This window comes from Octodon degus, unplaced genomic scaffold, assembly GCF_000260255.1.
Source record: "Octodon degus isolate 3935 unplaced genomic scaffold, OctDeg1.0 scaffold00335, whole genome shotgun sequence".
In the NCBI taxonomy this organism is placed as follows: domain Eukaryota; kingdom Metazoa; phylum Chordata; class Mammalia; order Rodentia; family Octodontidae; genus Octodon; species Octodon degus.
The window spans coordinates 1136714-1149537 of record NW_004524911.1 but is presented as its reverse complement, the minus strand read 5'-3'; the positions used below and the strand labels follow the sequence as shown (position 1 = coordinate 1149537).

Below are 12824 nucleotides of genomic sequence, written 5' to 3'. Positions count from 1 at the left end.
AGAAGTACTACGAAAGACTTAAGACATTGTTTATTGACAAGTGAACAGTTAATTTAGTATTACAGTCATTTAATAGAATTCTATGCAGTAGATAAAATAATAGAAGTATATATCCTGAAATGGAGAGAATTTCAAGTATATTAAGTGAATGAAGCAATTAACAGAACATTATATAAATAGGACATATATCTATATTGATATTGATACAGGTATAGATATTGATACAAGTTCTCGTTATGTGGTTTAGACTCGTAATGATATGGGCATTGAACTCAGGATCTTGCCCTTGGCAGGTAAGCACTTATGCTACTGAGCTATCTCCTTGGCTCCCAACTTATATTTTTAAAATGAACAACGTGAGTAAAACTTTGTATCCCTATTTGTGTAAAGTTAGGAGAAGTTTTAATTTATCTGTGTTGAGTGTTTTATAATAATACATTCATGTGTAATTAGGAAAATAGTTTTAACATAAGAAAGTTAACTGCATGCTAAAGAAAGGAATATACCACGTTGCCATTAAAATGCTATAGACAAACACCATTAGAACAAATCATTCTATTCATTAAGAGAATGCAACTATATATCTATCCTAACCACTTGGAATACACAAATACAAAATGGTGTTTGTAAATAGGATCACAAGTCCACTTCTTGTACAGCAATTAACCATTAAGAAGAATATATGCAGTGTATTATTTGTTGAAACTGTACTTCCGATTGGATTTGAAACTGTCTCATTGCTATCTGTTTATCAATAAAACTTTGAAAAAAAATGCTATAGACAAATATGCAATGACATGAAAAATATTCACTGGGTTATAAAAACAGTAAAATGCTATGATAATATTTTAAAATGTACATATAATATATAAAAAAGGATCAGAGGCCATAAAACCAGAACTTTAATTGTCCCATCTGGGCAGTGGGGTTATAAATTTTTTCTTTTGATATTTTCTTTATTCTTTCATATGTATTTTCTTAGTATTCTGCAATAATAAGAATTAAAATGCATGTGTGTACGGTGGTAGCATTGGTTAGGACTATAGTACTGGAGGAATGAAGTTAGCAAGAGATCTGGGGATTGCTGCAGATTGAAATGTAAACTAGTGCTGTGGATTATGTGGGCTTTGAGAATTAAATGTAGAGACTAGATTTTAAGTAGACTATGAATTAAAAGCAGAAAGGTAGGGATTAGAACTAGGAGAGTAATGTTTATTAGAATTAAGCCAGATGCTGTGAGAATATAGAATTAGAATCAAATGGTTTATTAAACTGAAAAAACTTTTGAAAAATATGATAGTAATATGGATAAGGTTAAGGAAATAGTGGAATAAACTGAAATTTTCATATAATTTTTGGTGAGATTGTGCATTATTACAACTCTTCTAGAGAATTTGTTCTGTGTTTTGGGGAGGATTGCCATTTTGATTGTAGCTACTGAATTTCTACAAATTTTTCCTTGTGAAAAACTTAGAAATATTCAAACATTTATTTATTATAAAAATCATGTCTCTATTATTTTTTTCTTCCCTGTAAAGAATGAATTATGCACAGAGGGGAGTAGGAGCTCAATCCTTCCCAGCAGCTGCTCTGCTCAAGTCGTACAGGACTTTGCTAGGCATCTCCTGTTTCCTGTGTGTCCACTCTTTCTTGAAAAATCTGCGGCCCATTTGCACTTGCAGCTTTTGAGCAGATCCATTGCCTGTGCTCCTAAAGCACAAGGGGACACACCTCTGGGTTCATGTACTGTACTACATACACTTTGGGGTGCTTAGTCTTGATTACATTCCGGACAGCTGTGAGCACGTGTACTGCTCTTCCATGGCTGCTGTGGCAGAAGCCATGTCTGTATTTCTGTTAATAAAAAGGATCTAATAAGTAATTTGCCTTTCGATGAAAATAACATTCACTCATTAAAAATAACATCGTAAGACTGGTCAACAAGACACTCTATGTCAAAGGGTCCTCTTGTATATCCCCTGAGATATTGTACAAAACTTAATCTCTAAGTATATATGGGGGAGATGGATCCATTCAGCAGATTCTGAATTCAAGACAGGAACACTATTCTGTAAGTTTGCAATTAAAACCCAAGAATATAATTACAGCTTTATTTCCTCTACGTCTCGAGTTGTTTGTTACACTTTAAAAATTAAATTAACACGTATTTTTTGTTGAAAATCTAAATCTTATCAAAGTTGAAATCAAAACTGTCCAGTCGTTTCACACTCCAATCTCATTCTGAACCTCCAGATAAAGCATGGTCAATGGTAACTCTTACCACATCCTTTTTATTCCTATGCGTTTACAAATACAGATTCCTTGCAAATCGCACAGCCACACCAAATAATGCTAAGGAGAAAAAGAATGTCCGACAGTTTACTATGTACTTGAAGCGTTTTAAAGGGCTTGCAACTACTATCAGTGTTCAGCCCTTCAGTGTCTTGACTTGCCCTATTGCTCTGGTCCCCACATTTTTCAAGGCAGCTGGAGAGGTTTTTAGTTTTTAATTAAATTATGTCCCCTTCAGCAGGTTCCACTGTGACTCAAATCAAATACCAATTCCTTCGTGACCCCACTATCGTTTCTGGCGCGGCCCCTCGCAGAGGACCTGCTTCACTACAGACTGAGCGCCCTCTCAAGGGTCAGAGGCGGGGCTTTCGGTGCGGTGGGTGGAGCCTCAGATCAAGTGTGAGCCGAGTTACGGGGGGAGGCTTTCTACTGAGAGTGAGCAAGGGGTGCGGAGCTGAAACAGGGCCACAGACCCCCGCAAGCTTTTGCCGGCTCCACGGAACCTCTGCGGCCAAGGTGAGCGTTCAAAGCCCAGGATAGGGGGCGGGTTCAATTCAAAGGGCCGTCTTCAGCTCTCGGTGTGTTGAGGGGTGGGGAGGGGACGGTTCCCACGGGACCCTGCGCTGAGGCTCGGAGGTGGCGGCCTTAAGAAGCCTAAGGGAAAGGCTGCTGGAGGGACTAGGCGGCCCGCCCCCGCCCTCTTGAACCCCGCCTCCTCTCCCCTCCCCCAAGGCCTCAGCCCGCGCCACCGGAGAGCTAGCTGCATCTTCCGGGACAGTGGCACAGCGGCCCGCAACGCATCGAGAGACCGACGACTGTGGAGATGCGAGGTATCGACATTAGCCATAACCAAGTAGCCATAGAGACAGACTAGAGGCCAGGCCTTCGATATTTCTCTCTGGGTTCGAGGAAGGTGGCCTCAGAGGAGAGGGAAGGTGAGGAGGGGGCGAGCAGGCTTCGCGGGTAACTACTAGACTATACAGATATATGTGATATAGATACATATCACATATACAGTGTATCTATATAGTGTATCTATATGTTTTACTGTTTAAATGGTGCTATACACATTCATTTCAGCTAATTGTTTTGTAAAATTTTAACCATATTTTGTAGATCGTCCTATGTTAGGGAATCCAAATTTATCCCAGTTTTTAAACAGCTGCATTGTATTATTGTACTACAGTTTAACCATTTCCTGATTGCTTGCTTCTCTTTTGGTGGGAGGGGGTTATTGCAAGCAATGCTGTGATGAATGGGCTTGTATATGTTTTATGAACGTGTATGAGTATTTCTCTAGGAAATTATTAGAAGAGTGTTGGATCAAAGTGTATGCATTTTGAATTTTGATGGTTTTTTTCAAATTGCTTTCCCATAAGGATATACTAATTTACACTCTTCGATGTTGTGCAAAGTGCCTGCTTTTCCATAGTTGTATCAACATGAATTATTATCAGTCTATAATTTTAGCAAATTTAAAGGAAAAACTCGAATGTCATTGTTTTGATTTGCGTGATTAATTCCAAGTACACTGAACATTTTTATTTGACTACAAAATTGAGTATAGGTAAGTCTTCCTACCTACAAGCAAGTAGGGTTTTGTAAATTTAATGACAAAACCCCCCCACTTGGGATAGCAAGAAAAACGCATACAAATACCTGAAAGTAAACTATAGAACTTTATTGAGGAATATAATAAAAGCGTTTGTATAAATGGAGACAAGGTACCTTACCTCTGGATAAGAAGGCTCAATTTTGTAGTGATGTTCATTTTTTCCTATATTGATTTATGCAATTTCAATAAATATAGCAAGTTTTTGGAACTTAATATTGATTCTAAAGTTCATCTGCAGGGCAATGGCTAAGAATAACCGAAAATATTTTAAAATATAAGATGGGGTATTTGTATTTTTCGCTATTAAAATGTACTACTCACTATTAAATTTGCGTTAGAATGGACAGAGCAAAGCCTTAGATTGGAAAAGCCCACAGATCGAGCCAGATTGGATCTTAAGGTTTGGAGAAACATTGTTGGCTAGACGTGGAAAAACTGCCATATTAAAAGCTTTAAGCACTCATCATCCCCTCCCCCAGCTTGAATTTGCTTTTGAGGGCAGTCTCCTTTGTTTGGAGAAAACCACTTTATTGAGTCTTTTTGGTTATGTCCAAGTAAAGCTTCAGTAGTTAAAAAATTGGTGGCTTTGGAGCGATAAGTAATGATTCGAGCCTTTAGTTAGACTAAGATGGATTCAGGCTAGCCTGCAGTGCGGCGAGGGAAGGAGCCTGGATATTATAGGTCTTTTGAATTTTTTTCTGATCTAATGTGCAAAAAATGTTATGTCATTGTTTTCATTTGCATTTGCATCCTTATTGTGAGATTGAACATCTTTTCTGTGTTAGTCCAGGATGATATGTTTTTCCTGGAGGTAGGTAACAATGGGGAACCCTTTGCTCCCCTTCCAGAATGGAGTTTGACTAATTGGTTCTGCCCTGCCCGGAAGCGTGAGAATAAACAGGTTGACTTTTAAATTTTTCTCAAGCACTTGGCAAGCTGTAGACACCTAGATCGGGGGCGGAGGCAGTTTTCAGGACATGGCCGAGATTTGGCGCTGAGCTGTGTCATCGCGAGGTTTGGCAGCCAGCTCCGCAGTGGGTCGGAAACCTCGTGGTAGGCGAGATGCCTGCAGGACCAAAGCTTCCTCCCTTTCCGCGAAAAACTCCCAGTCATTTTCTTGAGGCCCCACCTCTCTCCTATTTAGGAGCGTGCACCAGGTCTCGCGAGATCTCTTGTTTCCTAAAGGCGAGGCGCGGGCTGCATCTTGCGGTGGATTTCGAAGGTCTCGCCGTAGCGAAAAGTAGTATCGCGATGTTCTCACAACGCATGCTGAAGATTAACTCCGCCCCTTAGTGGTTTGTGAGGTTGTGCGTCATTTGCTTTTTGCTTCGCGTAGGGTGCAAGCCGAGCTGAAGCGATTTCGAATGTGGTGGAAGGAGGGCTCTGGGAAGGGCTGGGCTCAGGCTTTCTCCGTCCGGTAAAGGTTCTCGCGGGATTTTGTGAAGGCGGCAGCGGTTCGGCTATTGACTGCAGCAGCCGCGAAGGCGGTGGTAGCAGTTTTTGGCTCGCGTGGTTTTTGGTGAGTTATCGCGGGAGCTAGCATAAGTCCTCGTGGGATCCTTTGGCTGTGGTTCTGATAGCCGGGGGTGGGGGGTGGGGGGGAGGGGGGGCAGTGACTAGGGTCGGTCCGCCTGCTGTTAAGATGGCGGCGGAGGCTGATGTCTGTCCAGCTAGCACCCGAGACCGAGGTGTTGGCTATCCCCGTTTGTGACGCCCCAGGTACACGGCATTAAGGGAGTGACGGATGGTGAAGTGGCGAGGCCCCGGTAAACCGCCTGAAACCAAGACCATCCCGTTTCTAGGTGGTTCAGGCGACACCATTTCCCGGGCCTCGGCCGCGTGTGGGGCCTGCCTTCGCCCCACCAATTGGTCATCGTCTTCGTTGTCATCGCTGCCGCAGTGGGGAGTTGGGAAGTATGCAAGGCGAGTTCCGAGTTCGTTGGATACTGAGGTTGATCGTTAGATTGGGTAGTAGGAGAAAGAGGCTCAACAAACGACGAGTAGTTACCTCCCCCTACCATTTTTACGGTCCGCCTCCGTACTTTTAGCCTTGCGATGACCTTAGTTTTTAATGAGTTTAGGTGGGCTTAGCTCGACTCTCATGGTCTTTGAACTAAGGTTTGGGGTCAAGGTATAAAGTCTAACGTACTCCTTTTCCTTTTGCAAAATTCTGTCTCCCTGACATTGTCCCTCATTCTACGCGGATAGTGGAGACTTATTTAAGGGGTGAATTTGTAGCTTTTCCCTGTTCCCTCCTCCCTGTTTTAGTTTAGCGCTTAGCCCGAGTCCTCTAGCTTGACCCATCTTCCTCTTCCCTGGGTCTCTTCGCCGCAGGCGTTTAATAGAGTCCATCACGTTCCTTGAATTTACTCCATGTTTTTGTGGATGGAGTCAAAGCAGCCTTCCATTTCCTGAGGTCCTCATGTTTGCATGACCCTGATTTGGGCACAAGGTACAGAATTCATTTCTGCGTGCAGCTAGACCACTCTTAAGTGTAACGAATGAAGTAGTGGGGTCTGTAGTTGGATATTGGAGTCCTTGTGGCTTCCTCACACCATTACCTCCCAACCAACTTTTTGTCTTTGGCCCCGCCCCCATTTCCTTTGCAAGACTGGGACCCGCCCCTTTTCTCTGCCTTGCTCATTTTCTGTAGTAGCCTCTAGATCCATGGACATCTATTTTTGCTGCTATTTCTTTAATTCTTGGATTTCCTTACCCCCGCCACACACACACTCCAAAAACTCTTTTCTAGGAGCTGAATCTCTTGAAGTGCTGCTGGGCTACCTGTGTTTTCCAACCCACCATGTGTTAAAACATCATTGATAGATTGTATCCTTCCTTGTCCTACTTTATTTCCTCTTCTACTTACCGTCATTACTATAAACAATTACCATTTGCTTCCTTTGTAAATTACAGGTTGAGCTTTGCTTTGTTTGGGCTCTGATATTCATTGAAGAGACACCAATACTATGTTTCTCTTTCATATGAGGCAGTCGGGTATGGTGGATATATTGTACAGTATGTGCTTTGGCTTCACGTTAAACTTGGTGACCTTGGACAGATTGTTTCACATTCTCAATTTGTTTAATTATGTAGTGGGAGAGTAATGATAGAATTTAAAAGGATTTTACTGGAGTTGGAAAATTTATAAAATGCCTGGCTCATGGTAGGCATAAATTGCCATGGCTTTTTTTTTTTTGGTGTAAGACTTAAGTTTTTGAAATATTTCTAGGCCAGATATATCATTTCTATATTTTCCCTCTCACCTTTCCCTCTCACCTTTAGCTGTAGTGTGGTTCATGATAATTCCCATTCTGTTTCTTTCTATCCTAAGAATTTCAGTACAGTGCCTCACCTGGAATAACTACTAGCCATAATGATGTTCCTGTCAAGCACCACACCCAGGTGTTTTTGTTTTATCTTTTGGAAGGGATGTCTCACCCCTTACCTGTTCATTCCTTCAAAAGCAGTCTGTCCTGTCATTCACCCTACGAAAGAGTTGAAATTGGTTGTCATACATTTTACAGAGTTAAAGAGAACTTTCTGCTACCTGGTTTACAAGTGTTTGTGCTGTTTTCCCCCTGCGTTTATTTGGCTCCTTAGTGTGGGGATCTGCTATTTGGAATTTTTACCTGAGCAGGATGATTCCTGGAACATGAGATTGCTTTGGGTGCCAAGCTGCCTTTTTTTTTTTTTTTGTAGTACACTACCTCCTGTTGTGTTTTGTCATTTTATATTTTCCAGTGTACTTATTAACTGGAAGAATATTTGAATTGGAGATAATTTTTCTTACTGTTAGTGTTTTCATTAGACCAGTATTACTCTGGTTAGTAGACGTGGGTGTTGAAATAGAACTTTACTAGTGAAAAGCATACTGTCATTGAAAATTTACAGTGAGTAACTATCCAATAATTGTGTGTGGACTTTAGTATTGAGTTTCAGAATTTGCTTTAGTTTGAACTGTTTTGGAAGTAAATTTACCCCTCCCCCCCTTTTTGGTACTGGTACTTGAACTCAGGACCTTGTGCTTTTCAGGCAGGCACTATGCCACTGAGGGATATCCTTGGTCCCCATTTTTCTTTTTGAAAAGAGATTACTTTGAGATTATGCTTTTGTGCCTTTTACGTGGGTAAAAAAGTGATCACAAATTAACCCTTATTTTTTTTTTTTTTTTTTGGAACCGGGGTTTGAACTCAGGCCCTTGCGCTTGCCAGGGAAGCATTTATTCCACTGAGCCATCTCCCCAGCCCCTAACCCTTATTTTGACTTGTCATTCATTCAGCATTAGAATAAATCTGAGAATGATAATTTAGGTGTGGCCTAAAAGGTTTAATTTATTCTAGGTAGATTTCTGAGAAGACAGTAAAGAATGGACATATCAAATACAAACTTCGTATAAAGTTCAATGGTAAAGTTCAACCTGAGTTTCCAAGGTTGTTTACCATTTGTCTCCCCATGTGGCCAAAAAACATGTGAACACGGTGTCCTAAATTTCATTGTAGCTGTTGGTTTCTGACTCTGAAGTTACTGCTCAAAACAGATCCTTAAAAATACAAATTAATGTGAATGCTGTTGCTTCAGAAATAATAACTGATTATGTGAAAACATTGATATAATGGTTAACGCTCCTACACCCTTAATAAACGTGTATCTTTGTCTCCCCACACACCTTTTTTTGTAGGTCCTCCACTAGCCTGACCTGAGTGGGTTAGTGCTCCAGAGAAACCAGCAAACAGACCAAGTTGGTTGGGAAGGTACAGAAACCTATTGGAGCAGTGTTGGGATTTCCCATCAGGATGAGTATGATTGGCTGTGATTTTAGGTTAGTTTTTGTACATTTTTGTTAGTATTTGTATCTTTCTTCCTGAAATGGAGATGGTGGAGGAATTTATCATATTGAGCTACTTTGGTTTTTTCCGTTGCCTGGATTTGATGTGAGACTAGTTGCTTCTTGCATTTAAGTGGCACTAATCACTGAATTAAAGGGAACTGTTTAAATACATTCTATTTGTATGTGCCTTTTAATTAAGCATAATTCAAAAAATAACTATTATCTCTAATTGTTTTTAAAGGTTATAAAAAACTTGAAACAAAACTGAATTACGTAGTGATCACTTCACATAACCATTACCAGCTTTAACATTTATCAGAATGCAGCCATTCTGTTTGATGTTTTTTCAGTCACTTCCCCACTTGATAACCTTGAGCTCAATCTTCCTGGTTATTTTTATATGTAGAATTGCTGAATAACAAGGGCTCTTTAAATATAGTCTCAAAATCATTGTACAACTGTAATATTCACCGAAAATATGAAGCAAGTATTCAAATTTCTTGTGTTCTCAACTTTGTTTTCTTTACAGTCTAAGGATTCAGAGAGAATACTTTTGTCAAAAAGGGTTGATGTAACTCTTCAATCTGTTTTAATCTGTAGGTTCACTTTTATTGTTTGTTCATCCACTTTATTTGTTGAAGAAGTTGGTCAGTAGCATTTCCCCCACATTTGGGGATTATTATCTATTGATAGAGTCTAACCTGTTTTTGTTAAAGACCTTTAGCACCCATTATAATGGAACAAATGGTAATCTCCTGTATCCTAGTTGGAATTGATACTGCTAGCCTAATCACTATCCTAAAGTAACTAGTCATGGATTCCTTTTTGTCTGGCAAAGTCTGATTTGATACTTGACTTTATTTCCATGTCTTGGCCCCGCTTCCTGTTCTACATGAAAAGTAGGCCTCCTAGTAGAAGAGGCTAATGTTTCCTAGATAATGTCTTGATTGTACCTTTGGGTTTTTTTGTGTGTGCATCATTTCAGTAGCTTTAGCTGATTTTGTTATTTTTTTAATACTAATTACTTTGACATCTCAAGCACTTTGACCTGTTACTTCTCAACTAGTGATTTCTGTCATAATTCTTGAAATGACAATGCTAAAACAATTTTTGGAAGCTTCCGTTTAGATCTGATTTTCAGGTGTTAATAGAGAACTATACTTTTCCTGTTGAATGATATTTTTTAAACTGTTTCCTTGTGCAGTATTAGCCCTCTGGGACCCTACCCTTGTGTTCTTCCATGATCAAAACCAGATAATAGAAATAGAACTTACAGGCTCCAGCTAGCCTTTGATTTAGGCACAAATGGGAGCAGAGCAGGACACCTTTTTATGTATTTAGTACAGGGTCTATAGGGTCTCACTACACAGATCAGACTCATAGTGATCCTAGTTTTCAGCCTTCTAAGCGCTGGGATTACAGGTGTGTGCCACCTTGCCCAGTCTCAGTGTGCTCTGGGGGCAGGGCTGCTACACATGCTAGGGATCAAACCCCAGTCCCTGGGTTTGCCTAAGCAGGCACTTTAATCTGCTGAGTTGTCTGGCTGGCCCTACTTGTTCTTATCTTTAAAAGTAATTTAAAGTTAAAAGGAACAGTAATAGGAGAAGTCATCATGAATTAAAAGTTTTAGGTTTTTAGATGAAATACTATTGTTAATTACCAGTGCTGTTGATCATGAGTTCAGGCTTTTCAATTAGATGTTCATTCATGATGAAATCAGTCTGAACTTGAGAACTGACTAAACTTTAGTGAGATGGTTGGGCATGGGGGTGTACACACCTTTAATGCCAGCACTTGGGAAACAGGCAGGAGGATTACCAAGAGTTTGAGGCCAGCATGGTTTACATAGCTACCCTGGACTACACAAGTGCCATTCAAAAAAACAACAAAAAATTAAAGATGTTTTTTCTTGGGAATTATAGCTAGCCCATACTTGTCAATAAAAGCAGTTTTGAGCACATTGTATATAATGAATAGATATTTGCTAAATTTTTTGCAGCTAGAAAGTTTAAACGTGGCCACTTAAAACCTAAACTTGAGTTTTTGAAATTAGGATAACTGTATAGTACAGGTATTAAACTTTGTGCACAATAGACTTTACAATATTTGAATGTTTCCACAGCTCAAAAAAGTATTTATTGGTATGTTTGCCATGCCTATTTACATTTGTCTTGGGGGATTGGTACATAACTTGCATTTTGATCATTTTTATTTTCCTTTCCCTCCACCTGTACCACCACCTCCCTCTTCCCTAGATACCCATTCTACCTCCATAGAATCTACCTAAATGTTTCTTAGGATCATTTATTTTGTCTTCTAAATTAATTATATAGAAGTCATGCAGTATTAACTGTGTCTGACTTGTTTCACCTAGTATTATGGTATCAAGAACCATTCATTTTCCCATGACTGCTTCAGATTTATTTATAGCTGAGTAATACTCCATTATATACATGTACCAAAATTTTTTCCTTATTTTTTGTTGATGGGCATATAATATGGTTCCATAATTCAGCTATTGTGTTTTATGCTGCTATAAATAGGGTTATACATGTATCATACATATGTAATATGATATCTTTAACTTTCAGGAAGCTACTCAGAAGAGGTATAACTGGGTCAAAAGGAATTGTTATTTTTAAATTTTAGGGGAATCTACACACTGATTTCCATAGTGTTTGCACTAGCTTACATTCTCACCAGCAATGTGGAAGAGTTCCTTTTCCCCAACAATCTTGCCAACATTTCTTGGTTTTTTTTTTGAGTCCTTGATGATAGACATTCTTAGTGGGACAAAATGAAATCTCAGTGTTTTGATTTGCATCTTGCTAGTGGCCAAAGATGTGGAACACTTATGATGTGCTTATTGGTTTTTGTATTACTTCTGAGGAGTGTCTGTTCATTTCAGTTGCCAAATTTTTGATTGGGTCTTATATTTTGGAGGGATCTAATGTTTTTCTTTAATTCTTTATATAGTCTAGATATTAATCCCCTATTCAAGGGGTAGTTGGCAATTTTTTTCTTATTCCATGGTTTGTCTTTGTATTCTGTTGGTTGTTTGGCTTAGCAGAAATTTTAAAATTGATACAGTCCCATTTATTGACTCTTGGTATCTTATTTAGTATAATTGGAATTCTGTTTAGGAAGTATTTGCATATACATATGTCTTCAAGAGTTATCTTCCAGGGGCCGGGGAGATGGCTCAGTAGAATAAGTGCTTTCCTGGCAAGCGCAAGGGTCCTAGTTCAATCCCCGGTTCCGCAAAAATAAATAAAGTACCTTAAAAAAAAGTTATCTTCCAAAAGTTTGGGGTATCTTTTTCTATTTAGGTCTTAGATCAGTTTTGATTTGTGAGAGATAGGGATGTAGATTCTTTACATGAATAACTTGCTTTCCTCAGCACAGTTTGTTAAAGAGGCTATCTTTTCTCCGGAATATGTGAAAAATGAGATGGGGGTTTGTTTCTGCATCTTCTATTTATGCAGTATATCCACTTTTAGCCAGGCACATCCCTGTAATCCCAGCACTTGAGAGGCTGAGATCGGGGGATTGCCACAGGTTCAAGGCCAGCCTGGGTTACATAGCAAAACCCTGTCTCAAAAAAGTCTGCTTTTGTGCCAGTGCCACACTGTTGTTATTACTGTAGCTTTCCACAGTTAACAGTTTTTAAGTTAAAGACTTAAAGTTTTTTTTTTCCTTTTATGTGTTTCAGGTACAAATTCATAGTATCATTAAAATGTCAAACTTGGTTGCTTTGAAACTATTCGCATTTCATGTTACCAGTACCCTTCCTGGAGTAAGACTTAAGTTGTTGAAATCTGTTGTGTAGGTGTATCCATATTAGGTTGCTGTACAGTAATCTCATCTGTAAGATATTTGCAAGCATTTGGGCTTTTGGTGTTTTCTTTTTCTTTTTTTTTTTCCATAATTTTATTGAGAAATAGCAGTGAGACAGTTTCAAATCAAATTGGTAGGACAGTTCCAATAATTAACACATTGCATACTGTCTTCCTAGTGGTTATTTGTTGTACAAGATGCAGACATGATACCCTATTTACAAACACTATTAGAACAAATCCCTCTATT

At 39.3% G+C, this 12824-nt stretch overlaps 1 protein-coding gene across 11 annotated transcripts in view; it reads left to right on the top strand.

Moving 5' to 3' along the window:
* The first annotated feature begins 2714 nt into the window (after positions 1 to 2714).
* The window catches only part of Huwe1 (HECT, UBA and WWE domain containing 1, E3 ubiquitin protein ligase), a 170138-nt gene continuing 160028 nt past the window's right edge, over positions 2715 to 12824 (top strand). For 4 of the 11 annotated variants that reach the window (XM_023708169.1, XM_023708171.1, XM_023708170.1 and 1 more), the window contains exons 1-2: positions 5222 to 5426; positions 8589 to 8729. The gene's annotated coding sequence lies outside the window, so the exon portion shown is untranslated. The other 7 variants (XM_023708162.1, XM_023708167.1, XM_023708166.1 and 4 more) reach the window with 7 other exon arrangements.